Raw genomic sequence first — 25,605 nt, forward strand, 5'->3', positions numbered from 1 at the left:
AGTCTGTCCGAAGCATCTTTGAAAGATTCATCGAGTAAATAACAAAAAAAATCTGGAATCATCTTCATCAATATTATTAAGACTTTCATTGATAACTTTGGTAGGTCTTTCTATAACATCATTATTTATGAGTTTAGCGAGAATAGAAGGATTGTCCAAAGTGCTAAAACTCAGGAGAGAACCCCCAACCCTTTTTGGTTCCGACATGGTGAAAGAAAGGCGAGCGGAAAGGAGAAGTCGAATAAAATGGCAAGGGTGAAGGGGGACAGGAAAACGAGAGGCAAATTGCAAATAATGTAATGCGAGGGAGATGAGTTTGTGATGGGTACTTGGTATGTCTTGACTTGTGCGTAGACTCCCCGGCAACGGCGCCAGCAATCCTTCTTGCTACCTCTTGAGCACTGCGTTGGTTTTCCCTTGAAGAGGAAAGGGTGATTGTAGGATCGGAAGTATGTCTAGAGGGGGGGTGATTAGACTACTTGCCAAATAAAAATCTAGCCTTTTCCCAATTTTAGTTCTTGGCAGATTTTAGCTATCTTAGCACAAGTCAAGCAATCTCCACACAATTCAAGCAAGCATGCAAAAGAGTATATGAGCAGCGGAAAGTAAAGCATGCAACTTGCAAGAATGTAAAGGGAAGGGTTTGGAGGATTCAAACGCAATTGGAGACACGGATGTTTTTGGCGTGGTTCCGATAGGTGGTGCTATCGTACATCCACGTTGATGGAGACTTCAACCCACGGAGGGTAACGGTTGCGCGAGTCCACAGAGGGCTCCACCCACGAAGGGTCCACGAAGAAGCCAACCTTATCTATTCCATCATGGCCGTCGCCCATGAAGGACTTGCCTCACTAGCGGTAGATCTTCACGAAGTAGGCGATCTCCTTGCCCTTACAAACTCCTTGGTTCAACTCCACACTCTTGTCGGAGGCTCCCAAGTGACACCTAGCCAATCTAGGAGACACCACTCTCCAAGAAGTAACAAATGGTGTGTTGATGATGAACTCCTTGCTCTTGTGCTTCAAATGATAGTCTCCCCAACACTCAACTCTCCCTCACAGGATTTGGATTTGGTGGAAAGAAGATTTGAGTGGAAAGCAACTTGGGGAAGGCTAGAGATCAAGATTCATATGGTTGGAATGGAATATCTTGAGCTCAACACAAGTGTAGGTGGTTCTCTATCAGAACATGAGTAATGGAAGTGTAGATGTGTTCTGATGGCTCTCTCCATGAATGAAGAGTGGGTGGAGGGGTATATATAGCCTCCACACAAAATCTAACCATTACACACAATCTGCCAAACTCGGTGGGACCGACTGGTTAAACTCGGTAGGACCGTTCAGCAAACCTAGTGACATTTAGGATTTTCGGTGGGACTGAGATGCAACTTGGTAGGACCGATACGGTTAGGGTTAGGGCATAACGTAATCTCGGTGTGACCGATTACACAAACACGGTGAGACCGATTTTGGTAATAAGCTAACCAGAGAGTTGGTCAGGTAAACTCGATGGGACCGATTCGCTCATCTCGGTGAGACCGAAATGTTACAAAAGGGAAACAGAGAGTTTACATTGCAATCTCGGTGGGACCGATCACTCACTTTGGTTAGACCGAAACGTTATGAAGGGAAACAGAGAAATTGCAATCCCATCTCAGTGAGACCGAGATCCCTATCGGTGAAACCGATTTGCTAGGGTTTGTGGCAGTGGCTATGACATTTGAAACTCGGTGGTGCCGGATAGAAAGAATCGGTGGGGCCGAGTTTGACTTTTGGTTTAGGTCATATGTGGATGTGGGAAGATAGTTGAGGGTTTTGGAGCATATCACTAAGCACATGAAGCAAGAGGCTCATTAAGCAACACCTCATCCCTCCTTGATAGTATTGGCTTTTCCTATAGACTCAGTGTGATCTTGGATCACTAAAATATAAAATGTAGAGTCTTGATCTTGAAGCTTGAGCCAATCTTTTGTCCTTATAATTTTGAGGGATCCACTTTCCTCATCCATGCCATGCCATCCATCGAGCTTTTCCTGAAATATTAATCTTGGAATAATGTTAGCTCAATGAGCTATATGTTGTTAGGAATTACCAAAACTACCCAGGGATAGTTGCACTTTCAGTGATGCAACAAAGTAGCGTAAGTATTTCCCTCGGTTTTGACAACCAAGGTATCAATCCAGTAGGAGACCACGCGCGAGTCCCGCACACCTACACAAACAAACAAGAACCTCGCAACCAACGCGACAAAGGGGTTGTCAATCCCTTCATGGTCATTTACAAGAGTGAGATCTTATAGAGATAATAGGATAATATTTTTGGTATTTTTATGATAAAGATGGAAAGTAAAACAAACATAAATAGAAATAGCAAAGTGTTGGAAGATTAATATGATGGAAAATAGACCCGGGGGCCATAGGTTTCACTAGTGGCTTCTCTCAAGATAGCATAAGTATTGCGATGGGTAGACAAATTACTGTCGAGCAATTGATATAATTGAGCATACTTATGATAATATCTAGGTATGATCATGTATATAGGCATCACGTCCGCGACAAGTAGACCGAAACGATTCTGCATCTACTACTATTACTCCACACATCGACCGCTATCCAGCATGCATCTAGAGTATTAAGTTCGTAAGAACAGAGTAACGCATTAGGCAAGATGACATGATGTAGAGGGATAAACTCAAGCAATATGATATAAACCCCATCTTTTTATCTTTGATGGAAATAATACAATATGTGCCTTGCTGCCCCTGCTGTCACTGGGAAAGGACACCGCAAGATAGAACCCAAACCTAAGCACTTCTCCTATTTCAAGAAAGATCAATCTAGTAGGCCAAACCAAACTGATAATTCGAAGAGACTTGCAAACATAACCAATCATACATAAAAGAATTCAGAGGAGATTCAAATATTGTTCATAGATAATCTTGATCAGGGCATGCAAATTCATCGGATCTCGACAAACACACCGCAAAAGAAGATTACATCGAATAGATCTCCAAGAGAAAAACAGAGAACTTTGTATTGAGATCCAAAGAGAGAGAAGAAGCCATCTAGCCAATAACTATGGACCTGAAGGTCTAAAGTAAACTACTCACACATCATCTGAGAGGCTATTGTGTTGATGTAGAAGCCCTCCATGATCAATGCCCCCTCCGGCGGAGCGCCTGAAAAGGCCCCAAGATGGGATCTCACGGTTACAGAAGGTTGCGGCGGTGGAAATAGGGTTTTGGCTCCGCCCCTGATGTTTTTCGGGTATATGGGTATATATAGGAGGAAGAAGTACGCCGGTGGAGCAACGAGGGGCCCACGAGGGTGGAGGGAGCGCCCAGGGGGGTAGGCACGCCCCCTACCTCGTGCCTTCCTTGTCGGAGTATTGGGCCATGGGTAGGCTAACCCGGAGCCCAAAACCTTTGAAGGCATCGGGGCAGGCTGCGCCCCTCAAAACGCCAAGACGAAGAGCCGCCTTCTAGAAGCCGGCTGAAGGAACAGCTGACTGCCCAGTCGCGGCCGAGTCCTGGAGGCAAGTTCAAGACAAGCCGACTCCTATCTGGTGGCTTCCAGAGAAGCCGACCACGGGGAGTCGGCCCACGGCACCAATGGATACCCATGCCCTCATCAAGGGGGACGGGACGGGGAGTGGCTACAGTGAAGCCCACTCCCTCCCCTTTCCAGAGGCTGGCGTGGCCACAGTGCACCGTACACGCAGAGATCTCCGTCCGTTGCGGCACTGTTGCCATGCCATCCCTGACATCAGCACCAGTGGGTAGAGTCCTGCACCCATGACGGCCTGTCTGTACGACCTAGGGACAACGGGTTCCACCAGTCAGTGAGAGTCCAGAAGACGGCGAGAGCATCACCAGTCGGACCCGTTGGGAGTCGGCCCCGGGGAGTCGGCCTGCCCCTCCCACGGGTCCCACGCGCCATTAACCAGACGAGACGGGAAGTGGCTACAGTAATCGCCCGCCAGGCGGCGGAGCTGTAGCCACGACCCCATGACCAAGCCTGCGTCATTAGAAGCACGGCTACAGTGATCAGCAGCCGGCAAGACCCGCAAGCGGCGGACACGGCCTGTCGGCTCCGTATCGGACCAGTCGGCGGGCCCCAGCAGTCGGTGGAGAAGACGGCAACCGAAGAGACTGACGGCTGGGCCCTGCACCCAGCCGGATTACCATTGTACCCCTGGGGGGTAGGCCTATATAAACCCCCCAGGGCACCCATGCAAAGGGTTTGGACCCATTAGAACTAGACCAGATCATATAGGAAGGAGAGAGCTAGGCTTGCCTTCTCCTACCTTCAGCATACAGCTAGAGGAGCAACCTTGTATTCACTTTGCCTTAGTGATCATGTGGAGACCCCGCAGAGCAGGACTAGGGGTGTTATCTCCTAGGAGAGCCCCGAACCTGGGTAAAGTACGCCGGAATTCGTGTCTACGCCTCATCCCGCTTCCGGGCACCGGCGACATTCTACTCGCTCCCACCATGATAAGCCATCCTTTGGCAAATGTCGCACCCAACCCCCGACATTTGGCGCCCACCGTGGGGCAAGGTGCATCGTCCTCCGGAGACCTGTTCTGGACGGGAACCCTTTTCCTCCCTGGCGAGCGCAGCCAGCCCGGCACGCTAGACGGAGTCTGCGCCGACGCGCTGCATGGCGCTGAAATCGCCTGCATGGCCAGTTGCCTCTCCGATCTTGTCAGTGAGGTTCGCCTCTCCGACGAGCCCGCATCCGACGCGGGCACAGGCGGCCCCGAGAGCCTCCTCGCGGGCCTCCTCGATCAACTCCATGTCGCCAGCGAGCCAGCTGTGGACCTAGAGTCCATAGGCTCCACCGATCCGATGTTGGTCGACTCCGACACCGTGTCGCTCGACGCGTTCCCCACCAACGTGGTGGTCTTTGACGAGTCGCTCCCTCGCGCGGAGAGCGACGGAAGTACTGTCACAGAGGTGCTTGTCATCGGTCATGGCGAGCACTCCGGCGGAGTAGCTCATGACCCACTTGATGCGGTGCTGCAAGACCTGACCGCGCCCATTCCCGAAGACACCGACGCCGAGACACTAGAGGCGCGCCGCCTTCAGCTCGTGGAAGGCGCCAAGAAGCTGGCCAGCATGAGACGCCTATCAGAAGCTTACCAGCGCGAGATGGACCGCGCTGTGGGTGGCACGCCAGCTCCAACTGGGCCTAGCCGCCTTGGCACGGTCCAGCAGCGCGGCGTGGCCATCACCAACCTGTTCGGGGCGAATCGCCCCATTTACGCCATGCCTGTGGAGAACATCTGAGCCGCCCAGGCGGCGGCGGACGAGCTGGACAATTTCGAGGGCGAAGAACGTCGCCTGATGACGGAGCGCATCCAGTGGCTCCTCGACATGGCCACCGAACAGAACGAGGCCGGCTGCCGCACAGATGCGCCACAACGGCAAAATGACGATCCGCCTCCCCGCCGAGACCAAGGCACGATGTCCCGGACGCCGACTGGTGGCGTCCGCGGAAGAAAAGACAAGGAGTCGGCTACGAGCCGCAGCCGGACTCGCATCACCATAAGGCCCGAACAAGACAGCCGCCCAAGAGCAGTGGAATGACGGGACGACTGTCCGCCTCCTTCCCCCTCACAGGGAAAGGCGAGTCTCCCTGCCGCCTGTTGATCACCCGACACTCGGCGACCGCCTAGGTCGCCGAGAAGGAGTCTGTCATAGCCCTAGATTTTGCTTGCCATTAGTTGCCTTAAAGCATCTATGCATCATGTTAAATTTTCAATTAAAGTTGAAATGGGGATGACAAACCCTAGCACCAAAATTAAATCAAATATGTTCATCTTAAAAAAACATCTTCAAGAACCCAGAATGCTCTTTAGAAAAGTTCATCATTTTTGAATTGGTCTAGAACCTCTGGCAAAAATGGTGCACACCTTTCTAGGTCATTTTTGGATTTTTGAATTAAATCATAAGTATTTGCATTTGCACATTTAAATCTTACAAATAATTTTAAATGTCCAAATAATCTTGAAAGTATTTTAAGGTTGTTGGAAATAATCCAATTATATGCCACAATCATTTTCAAGATTTTTCAAAATGAATTAGTATTTTTACTAATTCAAAAGAGAATAGAAGTAATAGAAAATTGAAACAGAAATGGAAAAGAGAGAGAGAGAAGAAACCTACCGTGCAGCCCACCACTGTAGTGGCCTTCTGGCCAAAGCCGGCCCAGCCCACCTCCACCTCCCCTGTCGTCTTCTCCCTCAGGCCAGTAGGCAGAGCGCGTGCTCGCCACGCGCGCACACGCGTCGGGCCACCTCCTGCCTGGCTGCCTGCGTCCCTGACGCCCTGGACGCTTCCTTGCGATGCCACGCGGCCCCCTGACCTCTCCCACTCTCCCCGTGCTCCTCCTCCTCTCCTCTGCTCTACCTTCCCCTCTTGCCCGAGTGCAGCCATCGCCGCCGCTCGGCGTTGCCGCATCCACCGACCTCCCCGCGCCCATCCGGGTATGCCACAAGCTCCACCTCGACCCCTGCGTCCTCTGCACCAAGCTAGGCGCCTCTAGGATCCCCGTGATGACGTCCCCGACCCCTTCTTCCTCCTCGGGTCGCCGGAGATCCCCTTCGCCGCTCGCTCGCTCCGACGCTTCCTTGAGCCCATTTCGACGCCCTCTGCACTCGCCGTGAGCCCCTGCTCCTTTCCCCTCTTCTCTCGTGCTCGCGCTCGTCCCCTAGTTCCATTTTCCACCGCGGCCGAGAGCTTCTCGCCGCCGGCCATGGCGCAGCCGTGGCCACAGCCACGCAAGCTCACAATGGAGCGCCTCACCATGCTCAGGAAGCTCCTAGGAGCCGAACGCACGCACCAGCCCCTCCCCTAGCACAACACAACCCCTAAACCGTCGTTGCCCGAACTCCGGCAGCCGCCACGCGTTCCACTCCGGCGAGCTCCGGCCACCCCCGCACCTCCCGTTGGTCTCCCTAGATGCGCACGGGCACGGGCACGGGCACGTAGATCCGTCGCCTCTAGCGAGTTCCGAGCGAACTCCTCCGCGGTTCGAGGTCACCGCCGGCGAGGCTCCGGCGACTGCCGACGTGGCCATCATTAATGCTAATGACGCCTAACTAACCCCTCCAGCTCACTGACACTTGGGGCCCATGCTCTAATTAACCTCGGTTTTACCTCTCTTTAGATTAAACTAACCCCATGGGCCCCACGGGTCAGTTTCACCTGGCCACGTCACCGTTGACCTGGTCCCACACGTCAGCCACAGAAACCAGCCCTGGGTCACTGACCAGTGGGCCCCACTGGTCAGGTTTGACCCGGACCAGCCCTGTTGACTTGGTGACATCATCATGACGTCACGCTGACGCAGTAATCCTTTTTCTGGAATTTCAATAAATCTTAAATGATTTATTTATTTCAGAAAATGTCCAAAACTTCTAAAAATCATAGAAAATCAACCGTAAGTCCAAATGGATTAAGTTATATATGAAAAATGATCATAAAAATCCAAGGAATCTGTTTATGGCATTTGCATGCATGTTAGAGCAACTTATGTCCTCTGTTTAAGACAATTCAATTAAATGGCATTTAAGAAAGCACATATGGGGTTTGATTTTCAACCTAGTGTTCAAACCAACTCCATTTAACTTGTTGCTAGTTGCATTAGCTCAATCAACAGCATAATGCCATGTCATGATCATGCATCATATTGTGCATTGCATTGATTGTGCTTCTTTCTCTGTTGCCGGTATTGTCCCCTCTCGGTAGACGCTGCTCCGACGCTGTGATCATTGACACTGATGAAGACTCAATGTTATCTTCAGAAGTGCCAGGCAAGCACAACCCCATTGTTCATTCCGATACAGCCCACTCTCTCGCTCCTGCTCTCTTTTACTGCATTAGGACAACAATGATTCATCTGTTACTTGTTGCGGTAGTTGAACCCCTTATCCTCTGCATGACCTGTCATTTTCACAGTAAATAGATGAAACCCACTAGCATGAGTAGGAGTTGTTTGAGCCCTGATATGCCTACTCATTCATGTTTGTTTGTCATGCCTGCTATTGCTTAGAGTTGAGTCAGGTCTGATTCAACGGGGATGAATCGGAGGTGTGTAAACATGTCCTACTGTTGAGAGCTAAGTGTGTGAATATGATTTGGTAAAGGTAGCGGTGAGAGGCCATGTAGGAGTACATGGTGGGTTGTCTCAGTGAAGCCGTCCTCAGGAACTGAGTTCTGTGTTTGGACCCTCTCGGCTTCTTGATCACCTTGTCCTCTGTCCAGGAGTTGCAACTAGTTTCTGGTGTTTATAGGATATGTGTTGGCGGACGTGCGTAGCGCTGACCCTAGGGGTGGGCTATGATGCAGTAGATACACCATGGCACGGTGTACCGGGCGCCCGTTTTGTGTCTCGGGAACCCTGTTCACATCGTTCGGGGCCGTATGTGGAAACCTCGGCCGGACTCCCTACGGATGGAACCTGGATAGGCGATAAACCTGGACTGGAGACTTGAGTGTTTAGGTAGGCCGTGGCCGACACCCTCGTTGGGCTTCCGCTTGAAGGTTGCCGAGTACATGTCATGTAAACGGCGGTAAGTGGTGAGAGCGTGTGTGAAGAAGTACACCCCTGCAGGGTTAACATCATCTATTCGAATAGCCGTGTCCGCGGTAATGGACTTCTGGGTTGCCTATAACAGTTCATAGACAAGTGAAAGTGGATACTCTAAAACTCGCAAGATAAGTGTGAGTGCTATGGATGGCCTTCTCGTAGGGAGACGGGAGTGGATCCATAGTGGTGTATTGAATGGTGAATATGTGGACTCGTCTGCGCCACCTCAAAAGAGTTGCTTGCAGTCGTAGTTCAGGTTAGCCACTGAGTCAAAGCTGGCTTGCTGCAGTTAAAATCCACCACCCCCTTTATTGATACTGATGCATATGTAGATAGTTCTGATGTAAGTCTTGCTGGGTACATTTGTACTCACGTTTGCTTAATTTATGTTTTGCAGAGAGACTACAGTCTCGCTAGTAGTTTCGCGTGGATTTAGACGTTTAGCTTGTTACCTCAGCTACGATCTTGTGCCCTCGGCAGGATATGGTAGATAGTCAGGCTTCTCAGCCTTCTTCATTTGTAGTTGTCTGTACTCAGACAAGTTAAGCTTCCGCATGTGCTTGTTGCTTGTATGCTATGTATGTTGGGTCATAAGACCCATGTTTGTAATATCTCGCTCCTCGGAGCCTAATGAAATAAATACTTTGAGTCGTAGAGTTATGTTGTGATGCCATGTTGTATGTACTCATATCGAGCATATTGTGTGTATGATTGAAATGCTTGGTATGAGTGGGATCCGACAATCTAGTTGTTTATCCTTGGCAGTCTTTTCTTATGGGGAAATGTAGTCTAGTGTTCCTCGAGCCATAGTAGTCCGCTACAGCCCGGTTCACCGTAGTCCTGCTAGCCCAGCACTACTGCTCAGGACACTTGACTGGCCGGCATGTGTTTCACGTTGTTCCTATGTCTGTCCCTTCGGGGAAATGTCACGCGGCGAGGCTCCGGAGTCCTGCCTAGCCTCCTACAGCCCGGGTTCCCCGGAGTCCTGTTAGCCCAGTGCTATAGCCCGGATTCACTCGCTGATGACCGACATGCTCGATGTGATTCATGTATGCCTGTCTCCATAGGTCTGTGCCGCTTTGGGTTCACGACTAGCCATGTCGGCCCGGGTTCTGTGTCATATGGATGCTAGCGACACTATCATACACGTGAGCCAAAAGGCGCAGACGGTCCCGGGCCATGGTAAGGCGACACCCGTGGGATACCGTGCGTGAGGCCGCAAAGTGATATGAGGTGTTACCGGCTAGATCGATATGGCTTGGAATTGGGGTCCTGAAGCATCGGAGAGAATGATGCCCGCCACCGGATCGACCGACTCCACCGATCCCTAGCGCTATAAGAAGAAGATGAGTAGGGACCGCCGTGTTTTGTCCCCCGCATTCGAGACGAGCCCTTTCCCAAAGGATTCACACTCCCAAGAGACACACCCAAATACACCGGCTCCGTGAAGCCAGAAGACTGGCTAGTTGACTACTCCATGGCCATCAACATAGCAAACGGCAACAAGCGTGTTGCCATGAAGTACGTTCCGCTCACGCTCCAGGGCACGGCCCGGACATGGCTAAATAGCTTGAAGCCCCACAGCATCAACAGTTGGGTCGACTTCACAGACGCCTTCGTCGGCAACATCACCAGCACGTACAAGCGGCCGCCCAAGCCTCGCCAGCTTTCCTTGTGCATGCAAGGCCCCAACGAACCAACTCGCGACTACCTTACGCATTGGGCCGAGCTTCGTAACTCCTGTGAGGGTGTGCACAAGGTGCAGGCTATCGAGTACTTCACCGCCGGGTGCCGAGAAGGCACCCTCCTCAAGCACAAGCTTCTCTGCGACAAGCCAGAGACCCTCGACGAGCTGCTGATCATAGCAGACAAATATGCCATGGCTGACTCCTCCATGAAGGCGGAGATTCAAGTTAGTGCGACTGGCAAAGTGGATCCTCAGGATCCTCAAACCCCGGCTGGAGACGCCAGTCGGCGTCAACAGCAGAACGACCACAAGCGCAAGGCCCCATAGCCGGCTTCCAGTAGCCGGTAGGTAGCAACAGTCGAAAACCAGCAGCCAGAAGGGCAGCCTCCAACCAAATGTCAGAAGGGCGGCAAGCCCAACTGGTTGCCAACTTTCTCATATGAGCAGACTTTAGATGGTCCTTGCAAATTCCATAGCGGTGCGAAGCCGTCCAACCACACCACCCGGAAATGCCACTAGCTCACCAGGATTGCCAAGGGACACGGCCTCTTGCCTCCCCCGCCTGCTGGGCAGCCGCCTCCTCCTCCGCCCTAGTAGCCGGCGGTTAGACCAGTCGGCGCAGTACAAGACAAGTAACTAGAAGAGCACGGAGCCTACATGGTGTTCACCAGCGTAGTCGATGATCGACGCAGCAGGCGGCTGCAGCATCAAGAAGTGAATGCAGTAGCGTCAGAGACACCAGAGTTCATGCATTGGTCTGAGAAGCGCATCAGCTAGAGCAGAGCTGACCACCCAGAGGTGATGCCCAATCCCGGCTCTTATGCCTTGGTTTTGGATGCCACCTTTGCCATGGACAGGCGAGCTACTCATTTCTCCCGAGTCCTGATAGACGACGGCAACAGCATCAACATCATGTACAAGGACACCATGGAGAAGTTAGGAATCAAGCAAAGACAGCTTCAGAACAGCCAGACTGTATTCCATGGCATAGTTCCTGGTCTTTCCTGCTCACCAATCAGCAAAATGCTGATAGATGTCCTCTTCGGAGACAAAGGTCACTTCCGCCAAGAGTCAGTTTGGCTTGAAGTGGTGGAGTTCATGGTTGTCCCCCATGCGTTACTTGGCTGGCCTGCCCTGGCCAAGTTCATGGTTGTCCTCCACTACGCCTACCTCAAGATGAAGATGCTGAGTTCCAAGGGGATTCTGACCATAGCCGGCAACTACAGAAAGTCGTCCGCCTGCGCGGCTAAGAGCAGTCGGCTGGCCGAGTCCCTCGTGATCGCAGCTGAGAAGCGGCTCCTTGACTGGGTTGTGGGGATGGCAAGCAAGCAGACGGAGATGTCACCCAACCCCAAGGAGTCGGAAGCTGAGGGCTCGTTCAAGCCGGCCAAAGAGATGAAGAAGATACCCTTGGACTCGGAACACCCGGAGAGGTACGCTGTCGTAGGTGCAAACCTTGACAGCAAATAGGAAGACGAGCTTGTCGATTTCCTCCGTGAGAAGCGGGACATCTTCGCATGGTCCCCCAAAGACATGCCAGGTGTTCCGACGGAATTCGGCAAGCACAAGTTACATGTCTGATCTGATGCCAAACCCGTCAGGCAGCCCTTGCGCCGCCTGTCGGAAGAGAAGAGTCGTTGGAGAAGAGATAGCCCGCCTTCTAGCGGCCGGCTTCATCATGGAAGTATTCTTTACAGAGTGGCTAGCCAACCCGGTCCTAGTGCTGAAGAAGAATAAGCAGTGGCGAATGTGTATTGACTACACTAGCCTCAACAAAGCATGCCCCAAGGACGCGTTCGCTTTGCCAAGGATCGATCAGGTGATAGACTCCACAGCCGGATGCGAGCTGTTAAGTTATTTAGATGCATATTTAGGATATCACTAGATCAAGTTAAACCCGGCCGACAGATTGAAGACCGCCTTCATCACGCCGTTTGGAGCCTTCTGCTACTTGACCATGACGTTCGGCTAGAGGAATGCTGGCGCCACCTTTCAACGTTGCATGCAGAAGTTCCTCCTCAAGCAACTCGGCAGAAACGCCCACATTTACATGGACGATGTGGTGGTGAAGACGGAGAAGCAAGGAACATTGATGGAAGACCTCAAGGAGACTTTCGAGAACCTGCGGCGGTTTCAAATCAAGCTCAATCCAGAGAAATGCCTCTTCGGAGTACCAGCCGGCCAGCTTCTTGGCTTCCTGGTCTCTGAACGCGGCATAAAGTGCAACCTCGTGAAGATCAAGGCCATCGAGAGGATGGAAGCGCCCACTTGACTGCTGGACGTGCAGAAGTTCACTGGCTGTTTGGCATCCATCAGCCGGTTCATCAGTCGGTTGGGAGAGAAGGCTCTTCCCCTGTACCAACTCATGAAGAAAACCACCTTTTTTGAGTGGAACAACAAGGCGGACGAAGCTTTTCTCCATCTTAAGAAGATATTGACTACTCCACCTAATCTGGCGGCTCCGACTCCTAAGGAGCCCATGATTCTATACATCGCCACCACCAGCCGAGTGGTCAGCACAGTCATCGAGCGAGAGTGCAAGGAGGAAGGCAAGGAACTACCGGTCGAGAGGCCGGTATATTATTTGAGTGAAGTACTGTTGACCTCCAAGCAAAACTACCCCCCACTACTAGAAGATGTGCTACGGCATGCACTTTGCCACCAAAAAATTGAAGCCTTACTTTCAAGAGCACCCAATCACTATGGTCTGCACAGCTCCACTAGCCGAGATCATTGGAAGCCGGGATGCCTCGGGCCGGGTGGCCAAATGGGCCATAGAGTTGGCCCCCTACACCATCTACTACCAGCCTCGCACCGCCATCAAGTCACAAGCATTGGCCGACTTCCTCGTCGACTGGGACGAGACCCAGTACCTGCCGCCAGCGCCCGACTCCACCCATTGGCGGATGCATTTTGATGGCTGCAAGATGCGCACCGGCTTGGGAGCCGGCATCGTCCTCACCTCTCCCAAAGGCGACAAGCTCAAATATGTGCTACAAATCCATTTTGCCGCCTCCAACAACATCGCCGAATACAGGCCACTCATTCAGGGCTCCGGCTTGCAAAAGAACTCAGCATTCGCCGGATCCTGTGCTATGGTGACTCCGACTTGGTGGTCCAGCAGTCGTCCGGCGACTGGGACGCCAAAGATGCAAATATGGCGAGCTACCACTTCCTCGTGCAGCAACTCAGTGGATATTTTGAGGGGTGCGAGTTTCTCCACGTGCCAAGAAACGACAACGAGCAAGCAGATGCCTTGGCATGAATCGGCTCTACCCGTCAAGCAATACCATTCGGCGTCGCCCTTCAGCGCCTCCTCAAGCCGTCTGTCAAGCCTTCACCAGAATCAGACTCGATCTTTGTGCCGGCTCCTCCTGAAGCAGTCGGATCCGACTCAAGAGCCCCAGCAGATGGCACGAGAATTCTGGCAGGCGGCCCCAGGATCGCGACAGTCGAAGCCGGCCCGGGGACTTCAGAACCCGGCCCGGGGACTGCGGCGGTCAGCCCGGAGACTTGAGAACTCGGCCCGGGGACTGCGCCAATCGGCCCGGGGACTTCATTGATCTAGCAAGCGGTTGCTGACTCCAACCCGCCGCCTCCCGGCCCAGCCGCCCTCGTCCAAGTCGCAGTTCTGATAGTGGAAGAAATCGCAGCACCCTCATGGGCCCAACCCATCCTCAAATTCCTGGTGAGCAAAGAGCTTCCAACTGATGAGATCCTAGCTCGGCAAGTGCAACGCTGAGCAGTAGCCTACACCATAGTCAACAGAGAGCTTGTAAGGTGCAGCATCACTGGCGTCTACCAGTGTTGCGTGGAGCCGGGGCAAGGCCAAGCAATTCTCAAAGATATCCATCAAGGCGAGTGTGGCTACCATGCGACTTCAAGAGCACTCGTCGCCAAAGCATTCCGCCATGGTTTCTTCTGGCCGACTGCTTTAGATGATGCCAAAGACTTGGTCCAAAAATGCAAAGGGTGCCAGAAGTTCCGCTCCAAGCCGCATCAGCCGGCTTCTGCACTCAAGACTATTCCCATTGCCTGGCCCTTTGCGGTTTGGGGCCTGGACATGGTGGGACCATTCAAGACGGCACGAGGCGGCCTAACTCACTTACTTGTCGCAGTGGACAAGTTCACCAAGTGGATAGAAGCAAAGCCGATCAAGAAGCTGAATGGTCCGACTGCCATGACTTTCGTCTCCGACATCACAATTCGATATGTCATTCCACACAGCATCATCAACGACAACGACCCTAATTTTGCCAAAGGTGCATTGGCCCATTTCTGCGCGACGCATGGAACCCGACTGGACCTAGAGTCCGTTGCCCATCCGCAGTCAAACGGCCAGGTAGAGCGAGCAAACGGCCTCATCCTATCCGGCATCAAGCCTCGACTGGTCGAGCCTCTGGAGCGTTCGGCCGGCTGCTGGCTTGACGAGTTGCCAGCCGTCCTCCGGAGCCTACGCACAACTCCAAACAAGTCAACCGGCTTCACGCCTTTCTTCCTCGTCTACGCTGCCGAAGTTGTCATCCCAACGGACATAGAGTTCGACTCCCCACGAATCACCATGTACACCGAGGAGGAAGCAGAAGAAGCACGTCAAGACGGCGTCAATCTTCTTGAAGAGAGCCTGCTGTTGGCACTCAGCCGGTCCAGCATCTACCAGCAGAGCCTGCGCCGATACTACAACCGGAAGGTCAAGCCGAGATCTTTCCAAGAAGGAGACCTTGTGCTCCGGCTGATCCAACAAACAGTCGGCCAACACAAGCTCTCAGCACCTTGGGAAGGCCCTTTCATCATCAGCAAAGTGTTGGGCAACGACTCCTACTACCTGATCGACGCTCAGAAGCCCCGAGCATGCAAGAGGGACGACTCCAACAAAGAGACGGAGCGGCCATGGAATGCAAATCTCCTCCAAAGATTTTATAGTTGATGCAGTATGTACCACGCTACCCTTTGTATTAAAGTACGAAGACTTCGGGGCCCCATGAGAAGAGCTCGGGGACTGCCCTCTTTTATCTATATTATAAGAATTATGCCTACGAGTATGTTATTCTTTGTTATGCCGCTTGGCACCGGGTTCGACTAGTCGGCCCGAGGACTTGCCGTCTTGCACTATGAAATGCTTCCTGCAGCCGGACAAGTAGTGTGTGGCACTTAAGCCATCTCCTGTCAGAAGCTGCAGCTCGCAGAGCGACTATCTGGTGGGCAGGAGTAAGGTAGAATGTGTGTCCACATGAAAAATGGCTAAGGACTCAAAGCATGAACATAGTTTAAGCCGGCTTCCAGCCTTTTACAACCGACTCTTGAGCAGCCGGCTCGCCGCTTTCTACTCAACTTGATAGAAAACTCTAAATGGCTAAGTACTTGCCTTCCCAAAGTAGCTAAGTACTTGACCCAGCAGCGGTCCGCAGAGCGGCTGCCCGGCTGGCAAGACGGCAACGAAGGGAAGGCGGCAAAGGAAAAAGCCAAAGGAGCAATAAGCAAGAAGAGATAGAACTCGCGGAAATATTTACATAGCAGAGGCCCTTGGCCGAATCTTCGAACAGAAGTTCAAGATACACCCAGCGGGTGGAATTGTGCAAATTAACAAGTTCTTCAAGACTATTAAGCAGATAAAAACAAAGATAAAGTGGCAGCCTAGGAAGCGGCAGACGGGTTCGGAGGATCGGAGGAGTCGGCGGTGCCAGTCATTGGAGCGGCCGGCTGGTCGGTCTCAGCTTGATCCCCTCCGGCGGTAGCCGGCTCGGTCGGGCGCGGCTCGTTGCTGGAGGCGCGGTCGAGCTGAGGCTGGTCGTTCGCTCCATCTTCTGGTGCTTCCCCTTCACCTCCCTCCCCCGCCTCGCCTTCCTCCTCACCACTGGAGCCGATCACCTCCCCCGAGTCCTCGTCGTCATATGGATTCATCCCAAACCACTCCGGTGGCGCCTCTTCGCAGTTTTCAGCCCGCTCTAGGACGAAGATGCTGGTGTCAGTGTACTCGGCAATCGACGCCGCGCGCTTGACGAGAGCGTCTTCCACGACTGCCAACTCCGCCTGGGCCTCTAGCCGAAACGTGGCTAGCTGGTCTAGACTCAGCCCAGGATACTACGCCTTGATGAACTCCAAGGCTCGGCGCACTCCGGCCCGGGCTGAGGAGCCCTTCCATGCCTCAAGACGGCCAGCCACGACCTCCAGCCAGTCGGCAGTCCGACTGGGAGTGCGCGGGGCCTGCATATCCGACCACAGGGCAGCAATTGCCTGGGCGCCGACACACTGAAGCCGGCGCAGCATCCGGTGGGCCGGCCGAAGGCGAGCCTCGATGCTCAGGATCTGCTCGTCAAGAGTTCGGGGGGCGTCGGCAGTGGTCTTTGCGCCATCTGCCCTCCGCACTTCACGATCAACCTCGATGGCTTGGTTGGCAGCCTGCGAGTGGCCAGGGAAGAAGTCTGCCAAGACAGAGGACGAAGAGCAAGATTAAAGGCTTAAGGTCGACTCGACTAACAGTCGGCAGCTTAGAAAAGGAAAATGAGGGGAAACTCACCGTCGACAAGATCCTCGATCTCATGGAAGCCGGAAGCCAGCATCGCTTCCTTGTCAGTCCAGGAGGAGTGCTTGCTCGCGAACTCAGCAAGGAGGGCCGTCTCCTTTTCTTCCGCCTCCTTCTGGGTCTTCTTGAGCAGCTCCCTGTGCTGTGCCAGTTGCGCGTCCAGCAGATCGCGCTCTACGGCCAGCTTGTTGCAATCCTCGCCCTTGGCATGAAGCGCGGTGTTGGCCTCGCCCAGCTGCTGCTGCCAGGTGGCGTTGGCCTCTGAAGAAGAAGAAAAAAAAAGGTGTTAGTCGTCAACAAGGAAGAAGGTCGCCGGGGAGATCCGGCCGGACTGCTCAGCAGTCGGCCCGAATCTTGGGTACTACAGCCCGCGGGTGCGCCAGCGCGCCCCTGCAGAGAAGGAGGAGGACTCACTCCGACTTTCCGACAAGTCGGCGGTCCGCTTGGCCAGTTCTTCAACATTACGGTTGAAGGCAGTCACGCGAATATTATGGTAGTCCTGTGACAAAAATCTTAGACAAGTGTTAGTGCTTGGAACGCAACGATTAGAGTTCCGAGCCGCCTGCTCAGCAGCCGGCTAAAAACTCGGGGACTACACCCAGTGGGTGTGCTGGCGCGCCCCCACAGAGAAGAACAAGAAACAAAAACAAAGAAGGAGGAAACGTCCCCGGATGGCTGTCCGCGACGCCAAATGCGCCTTGGTGCAGTTCTGGATGGCGTCGCCCTCGGCTCAGAGCTTGGTTTGGACATCCAAGAGTGCCTGGTTCAATGGACCCGTCCCGCCTGCCCGCACCCACCCAGTGGGCGCGTCGCTCGTCGCCTCAGCGTCCGGGATCGTGGAGCTCGTGGTGCCGGTTTCCAAAGGGCGCGGCGCCGAGGCCTCCTTCGCAAGATGGCGATGCGTTGATATGCCAACTTGGAGAATTAGGCCCGCTACCACCTCGTCTTTAGTCGGCGGCACTGGTGGGTCCATTGGCTACTCACCTCGCGCGCTTCCAGATGGAGGCGGCGGCGGCACGACCACATCTGGCACGGAGGCGTAGCTGCCATCCTCCTCCATGGCCGGATTCTCACCGCCGGCTTCCCCAGTCTGCCCCGTGAACTTCGGAGGCGGTGGCGCGGAGTTCATCGGAGTGACGAAAACCGCCGATTGGCGGTCCACGGCTTCTTCAGCCCGCTTCTCCGTCGCAACGGCGCCCTCGGCCTCTGCTAGCTTCTTCTTGGTGGCAGCCTCCGCCTTCTCGGCCTCCGCCTTCTCCAGGCGGGCGGCCTCTTGCTCTGTGCATGCCTCTTGCGCGTGCCGCTCTGTCGCCTCCCGGAGGTTGGCGGTGGGGTCAATCCGCCGAGTGGTGGCAGAAGTCTCCGCCAACCCCATGATGGAGGCAGCAGCGGTGGGGTCAATCCGCCGAGTGGTGGCAGCAGCCCTAGACCAAGGGAAAACATGTAAAGACTCAAACAAGATCAACAAAGAAAAAATAAAGGCAAAACGAAGGAGCACGCGGAGACCAGTGGCGGCTTCTTCACCTCCTTGCGGAAGCGGTTGGCCTTCGCGGCCGCCTCGTCCCGCTTGGTCACCGCGGCCGAGCCCTTGGGATTCTTCGGCCGGCTGCCGAACAAGCTCGGCACGGCCCTGCGCTTCTTCGCGCCGCCTTGAGCATCCGACGCAGTAGAAGAGCTCTCACCGGGCTGGCCGACTCCTGGCTGGTGGCGGGGGGCGACCTCCTCATCATCGTCAGGCTAGTCCTCGAGACTGGCCCCGAGCCGTGGGCCGCCTCCTTCCTCGGTGTCGTCTTCCAAGGCCGCCGCCCCCAGATCGGGGTCGTCGACGTCGCTCTCCACCCGGTCAGCGAGGAATTCGCAGGCCAACCCCGCGGTGCCGGCTGCTGGATGGAGAGGGGGTTCTAACCAAAGCCGACTAGTCAGATCGGACAAGACGGACTCGGAAACAAAGAAGTCAAGAAAGCTAAATAAAAAGAGAAAAAAGAAACAACTCACTAATGGGCGGTGGGTTGGCACGTGAATACAGTTCCTTGCCGAACTGCCATTCTTCCAAGAGCTTGCAGTCCGCAAGGTAGTTCACCATATAGGCTACCTCCTCGTGAGGCATTTCCTTGGTGCATATCCGACTCGGGTCCCGATGACCGCTCATCTGGCATATCATGTGGGGGCGACCTTGGAGCGGGAGAACTCGGCGCGCCACAAAGGCGGCCAGCAGATCCGGACCGGTCAGACCCTCCGACTGCGTCAGCACTCGGAGTCGCGCGACGACGCCGGCTCCTGCGGGCGTCAGGTTCCTGACCCGATACGACCAGTTGGGCTGCCTCCCAGCTGGCGGGCCGACCATGTAAGCCGGCAGATTGACCTAGTCGCCTACCATGAAGACGCTCTTCATGTAGAAGTACGACCGCTGCCACATCTTCAACGACTTTATCAGCTTGATGGAGGGAAACGGGTTGTTGGCCCCTGACCTCCGCACGGCGATGAACGCGCCGCACTGAGCCGGCACGCCTGCGGCTTGGGTGCCGAGCTTGGCATAGAAGAACTCCCCCCAGAGCTCGATGGTGGGGAGGACGCCGAGGAAGCCTTCACACAAGGCAACGAAGGCGGACAGCAGCACCACCGTGTTGGGGGTGAGGTGGTGCGGCTGGAGGCCGTAGAATTCGAGGAAGGCGCAGAAGAAGCTACTCGCCGACAGGCCTAGGCCGCGCAGGCAGTACAAGCGGAAGACTACCCGCTCGCCCTCCTGCGGCGCCGGCGAGATTTCCCCCCTTGGCACAAGACGGACCGCACGAAGTACTTGCTGGGGAGCCGACGCGTCTTGCGGAGGAATTCGACATGATCGTCGTGGACCTCCGAACTGTCCCAGGTGCCGGAGTGCACCGAAGGGGGCGTGGCGGCGGAAGAAGAACTCATCGCAAGCGGGTCACCACGGCGCTCGGCGTAGCTTGGGGTGCGGCGGTGTGAGGAAGAAGAAGAAGAAGAAGAAGAAGAAGAAGAAGAAGTGTGGAGGAGGGGTGCGCGTGCTCTGCCGCTCCCCCTCCTCCCCCTACTTATAGACTCGTGGGCTGCGAAGCCGAGGGGGCGGTCGTGGGATTTACTACGCCCGCTACCCCACGACCCCCACATTTATCGCGCAAAGTTACCACGCGCAGTAACTCCGCGGGAACCCAAACCATCCCCCACGACCGCAGCGGATCCGCTCGCGTGCCGGGGTGCGGTAGTGGCAGGCCCAGCCCATAGGCCTGTCCCGTCACGCGCGTGGGTGGGCAGACTGGCCCGGCCGCGTGTTGCCATGTGACAGGACCAAAACGGGCGGCGGCCTGGAAGCTTAGCTAGTACGCCACTTGGATCCCGCTGAAGCGTTCGAAAATGTTGGACAAGTCAAATTGGGTCAGTCAGACTCCTACCAGTCGGCCCGGCAGAAGTCGAACGAGGTTCTCACCACGAGCACCCGGAGAGAAAAACTGCCGAGGCTCCTCGGCTGATCATCCACGGCGCCTTACCAGCTTCGGGGACTACTGTCAGAGTAATGGGCCATGGGTAGGCTAACCCGGAGCCCAGAACCTTTCAAGGCATCGGGGCAGGCTGCACCCCTCAAAACGCCAAGATGAAGAGCCGCCTTCTGGAAGCCGACTGCTCACTTGCGGCCGAGTTCGGGAGGCAAGTTCAAGACAAGTCGACTCCTATCTGGCGGCTTCCAGAGAAGCCAGCCACGGGGAGTCGGCCCACAGCACCAACGGATAGCCATGCCCTCATCAAGGGGGACGGGACGGGGAGTGGCTATAGTGAAGCCCACTCCCTTCCCTTTCTAGAGGCTGGCGTGGCCACAGTGCACCGTACGTGCAGAGATCTCCGTCCGGCGCGACACTTTTGCCATGTCATCCCTGACATCAGCACCAGTGGGTAGAGTCCTGCACCCACGACGGCCTGTCTGTACGATCTAGGGACGACTGGTCCTAGCAGTCAGTGAGAGTCCAGAAGACGGCGAGAGCATCACCAGTCGGACCCGTTGGGAGTCGGCCCCGGGGAGTCGGCCTGCCCCTCCCACGGGTCCCACATGCCATTAACCAGACGAGACAGGAAGTGGCTACAGTAATCGCCTGCCAGGAGGCGGAGCTGTAGCCACGACCCCATGACCAAGCCCGCGTCATTAGAAGCACGACTATGGTGATCAACAGCCGGCAAGACCCGTAAGCGGCGGACACGGCCTGTCGGCTCTGTACCAGACCAGTCGGCGGGCCGCTGCAGTCGGCGGAGAAGACGACAACCGAAGAGACTGACGGCTGGGCCCTGCGCCTAGCCGGATTACCATTGTACCCCTGGGGGTAGGCCTATATAAACCCCCCAGGGCACCCATGCAAAGGGTTCGGACCCATTAGAACTAGACCAGATCATATAGGAAGGAGAGAGCTAGCCTTGCCTTCTCCTACCTTCAGCATACAACTCGAGGAGCAACCTTGTATTTACTTTGCCTTAGCGATCATGCGGAGACCCCACAGAGCAGGATTAGAGGTGTTATCTCCTAGGAGAGCCCCGAACCTGGGCAAAGTACGTCGGTGTTCGTGTCTATGCCTCATCCCGCTTCCGGGCACCGGCGACGTTCTACTCGCTCCCACCATGATAAGCCATCCTTTGGCATATGTCGCACCCAACCCCCGACATTCCTCGTTCGATGCTTTGCATAGACTGCAAGTCCTCTGGATCACGTTTGTTCCGAAAATCACATTCCCGAAGGTTTCATTCTGTTTGGACTCCGTTTGATATTCTTTTTCTGCGAAACACTGAAACGACACTACTAGGAAAAGGCCTACTAATGGCGCACCGGTTTTGCCTACTAATGGCGCATCACCGGTGCGCCATTAGTAGCACGCCACTAGTAATTTTTACTAATGGCGCACCACTGGTGCGCCATTAGTATCTGGTATACTAATGGCGCACCATCCAGTGCGCCATTAGTATATAACACCATGCGCCATTAGTGTGCCTCCCAGGGGCCATATTTAACCATGTGCTTTGGCACACTAATGGCGCACTGTGGATGGATGCGCCATTAGTATACTTGGCATACTAATGGTGCACTCTGTAGTGATGCACCATTAGTATGAATATTAGGTTTTATTATTATTTTTACTTTTCTGATTTTTGCACATGTTACAAAATATATTATTTGACAGAATATAGACAGTAGCACACAGCAACAGTATATTCATCGAATACAATAGAAGATTAGTCTCCGAATACAATTCATCATATTAGTCTCCGAATTCAAAAGATCGAACAAAGATAAAACATTACAAGTCTCGAGACCGCGAGTATCGAGTTTGTCGGAAGTAATACTAATCCTAACAAGTCCTACTAATCATCATCATACAACTTCTACTCGTTATTCATAACAAGTCATACGATCATCATCTTGATAGTCATTGAACCAACCCTACTTAATTGTTCTTAGCACATGATCATCAGTATTAGGCAGGACCTAAATACCCTATTTAAGCTAAAATAGCATAAAACAATATAGACCCTGACTCTCCATTATGGAGAATGGAGAACATCCGGTCTCCAATTCTTGCGCTTCGCTTCCTTTTGCTTCCAAGAAGCTCCTTACAACTGTCCATACATTTTTTCCATCCTTTGATTTTCATGTCTCCACTTCTTTTAGAAATCTCGTATGGACAGTTGAGATTCGTAGGACGACCTGGCTGTATGTTCAAAACATTAGCACTACCTTTCAGATACATCATATGAGGCACACAATTCTCTGGGATTATCTGTTGAAAAACATAGTAATAACTTCATAGTTAGCAATGATGTACTAGTTTTAGAAGTATGCAAAAGATGCACGGATGTCGTAATAGTAAAAATCTTACCAGGGTATCTCCATGGTAGTTACCGTAGTTGAACACATGCACTAGTGGCACGTATTTACCATAATGTTGAGGAGTTTGATTGTAGATATTGTAATTTTCAATGTCAGTACAAAATCCGACAAAATGATTTTTCTCCTTGTAAGTTGTTAATTCGGAGCCATCAGTGTAGTGGGTTTTGTCTACCATCTCCCGCACATTCTTTGAACAATAAAAATAAGTTGTCAATGGAAATAAGCTGTCAACTATTTTGAAATAAACAATATAAATTAGCTAATAACTATGTTTGAGAAACTCACATAGCGGTAGAACTGGAGGCGTATCAACAAGGACCCAAATGTCCATATTGTCTTGGTTGATGTCAGGATTACCAAGATCCATGGTGATAAGCATACCCTCATCAAAACCATACATCTTGCAAAATGCTTCCCAATTTTTGCAACCAAAATGGGTTACGCTCTCAGAATTATATAGATTTACTTCAAAGTCCACATCGTGATGAGTCCTTAGGTGAATTTTCTTTGTTTCAGAAATTTCATGGTCTTCAAAATCATCCTCTCAAAGACATAGCATCTTTCATGGCATGGAATAAGCTATACTCGAATTGTAAAAGATGAAAATTACACATTGAAATAGTTGAAGTCATGCTTAATTATGAAAATAACACTTGTCATCGTTGTGTACCGTTTCAACTTCGAAGGTCTCCTCGAGCTTAATGCTGAAGCACCGATCATCGTCTAGGTGAGGCATGTCGCACAGACCTCGATCATCGTGGCACCAGTCACACTCCGCCGGGAGACTTTCATCGTCCGATGATGATGATGACATATCCTACGTTCATAATTCAAAACTACATCATTTAGGGTTTGTCGACACCGAGGCATCCTAAAAGCTAAGCTTTTACCATTTAGGGTTTGTCGATGCTGAGGCACCCTAAAATCCTAAGCTTTCATTATTTAGGTTCTTATCGACACCGAGGCACCCTAAAAGCCATGGTTTTATCATTTAGGGTTTGTCAACGTCAAGGCACCCTAAAAGCCTAAGCTTTCATCATTTAGGTTTTGTCGACGCCGAGGCACCCTAAAAGCCTAAGAGTACATCATTTAGGTTCTCATCGACACTGAGGCACCCTATAGAAGCCAAGTTAAGTTTTCGTCATTTAGGGTTTGTCGATGCCGAGGCACCCTAGGTTGGGCCTAATCACTTGGCACTAATCACTTGGCTCTATTTCCACCTATGTTGGGTTTATCATCTAGGGTTTATCGATGCTAACGAGAATTCTAAGTTGGGCCTAATCACTTGGCTCTATTGCCACCTATGGTTTAATGCAGCAAGAATGGCGGGGCAGTTGATCCTACTTAACTAAGTACTAAGATACCACGGTCAATGCATTAGTCGCAAGTACCCCATATGTCCTATTTTTAGCAAAGTCATGCTAAAATTCATGGAAAAATTCAGCATGACCTTTGCTGAAAATAGGACATATGGAGTACCCGAATTTGCCGGAACGAAAGTTAATCGACATTCCGGCAAACTCAAGGGCCTCTCGGGGTACCTGCAAATTCATCACGACACAATGGTCAGAGACAAAACCCAGCCACAGACCATATGGTCCTCTGCTTTCATATGGAAAAAAATCAGATCAACTTATGTGAGCTTCCATTCCAGATCTAACAGGTCACCCAACAAAAAATCATCAATAGTTTAGCAAGTCTGTACAAACACAGAAAGACTAGAAAGTTTGCTGCCTATTCAAACACAGAAACAAAACACTACTTGAAACTTCTGCTACATTTGGACCATGGCAATTTACTATCATGGAGCATGACAAATGTATTTTACAGACCATGGCATTGTTTTTACTATATGCACCATGGCAAATTTCATCTATAAACCATGGACAAATACATGATACAGTGCATTTTTCTTCAGAATGACAAATACTCGGTTGACAATATGCAAATGATTTCCTAGGGGTTTCATACATGCTATGTGTGTCTGAATACATGTGTGTCAGAATCATGTGTCCAAGTCAGTCACAAGCACAAGCAGATCATGTGTACTCAAGTGTGCATTGAATCATGTGTTTACTTAATTTTAAACTTGCTAGCGATAAGCTTGCAGTACACTTTATAGTCAGATCAGGAGCCAAGATCTAAAACTGGACTTTTAACTGACTTTTAAACTGAATTTTTACTTCAAAATAAGAGTACCATGCCTGCTTAACTGAATTTTTAAGATAATCTCTCTATTGGCCTAGGAGTACTCAATTTCAATCTCTCTCTTGGCCTAGGAGCAAGTTTGTGCAGCACCAAATTTGTGCAGCCCCAAGTTTGTGCAACTATTGGTACAAAAATGTGCAGCCTCATGTTCGTCTCTCACTTACTCGGTGCTGGTTATGCTACATAATCAAATCATCGATCCAAGAGAAGTATATTTGTGTTGTTTAGCTTTTTCTGGAAGGTTTTTCTCAGAGCCTACTTTACTTGGTTTTGCTTGGGCTACATAATCAAATCATCGATCCAGAGCAAATGTGTTACTGTCAGGGTTTGGTTTCACTTGAATAAAAACCATGCCAAAGAAACTAGCAGGTAAAAGTACAGCATTGCTCGGAAATTTTTGCACTTTGCATATACAAGCTATATAGTCTGAAATCAAATGCATACAGCTGAGACAAGCATCGACCATAGCATTCCATAGCCATGAACTTGCACAGAGGGGGAGAGAGGCGAGACAAGTGGTCACCTTGGTGACAGGGGAACGAAATCCAAACAAGTCGAACCCACAGCAGCAGCTTCTCTATATCCTGTTGAACCAAGTCCTTCCTTCACACAACACAACAACACAACACAGCTATAGATGAGAACGCGTCAGAGATTGGAGGAGATGAAGAAGAAAATCAGCAAGAGACAAGGGGAAGAGGGATTCGTACCCT

This window comes from Triticum aestivum, chromosome 2A, assembly GCF_018294505.1.
Source record: "Triticum aestivum cultivar Chinese Spring chromosome 2A, IWGSC CS RefSeq v2.1, whole genome shotgun sequence".
Classification (NCBI taxonomy): domain Eukaryota; kingdom Viridiplantae; phylum Streptophyta; class Magnoliopsida; order Poales; family Poaceae; genus Triticum; species Triticum aestivum.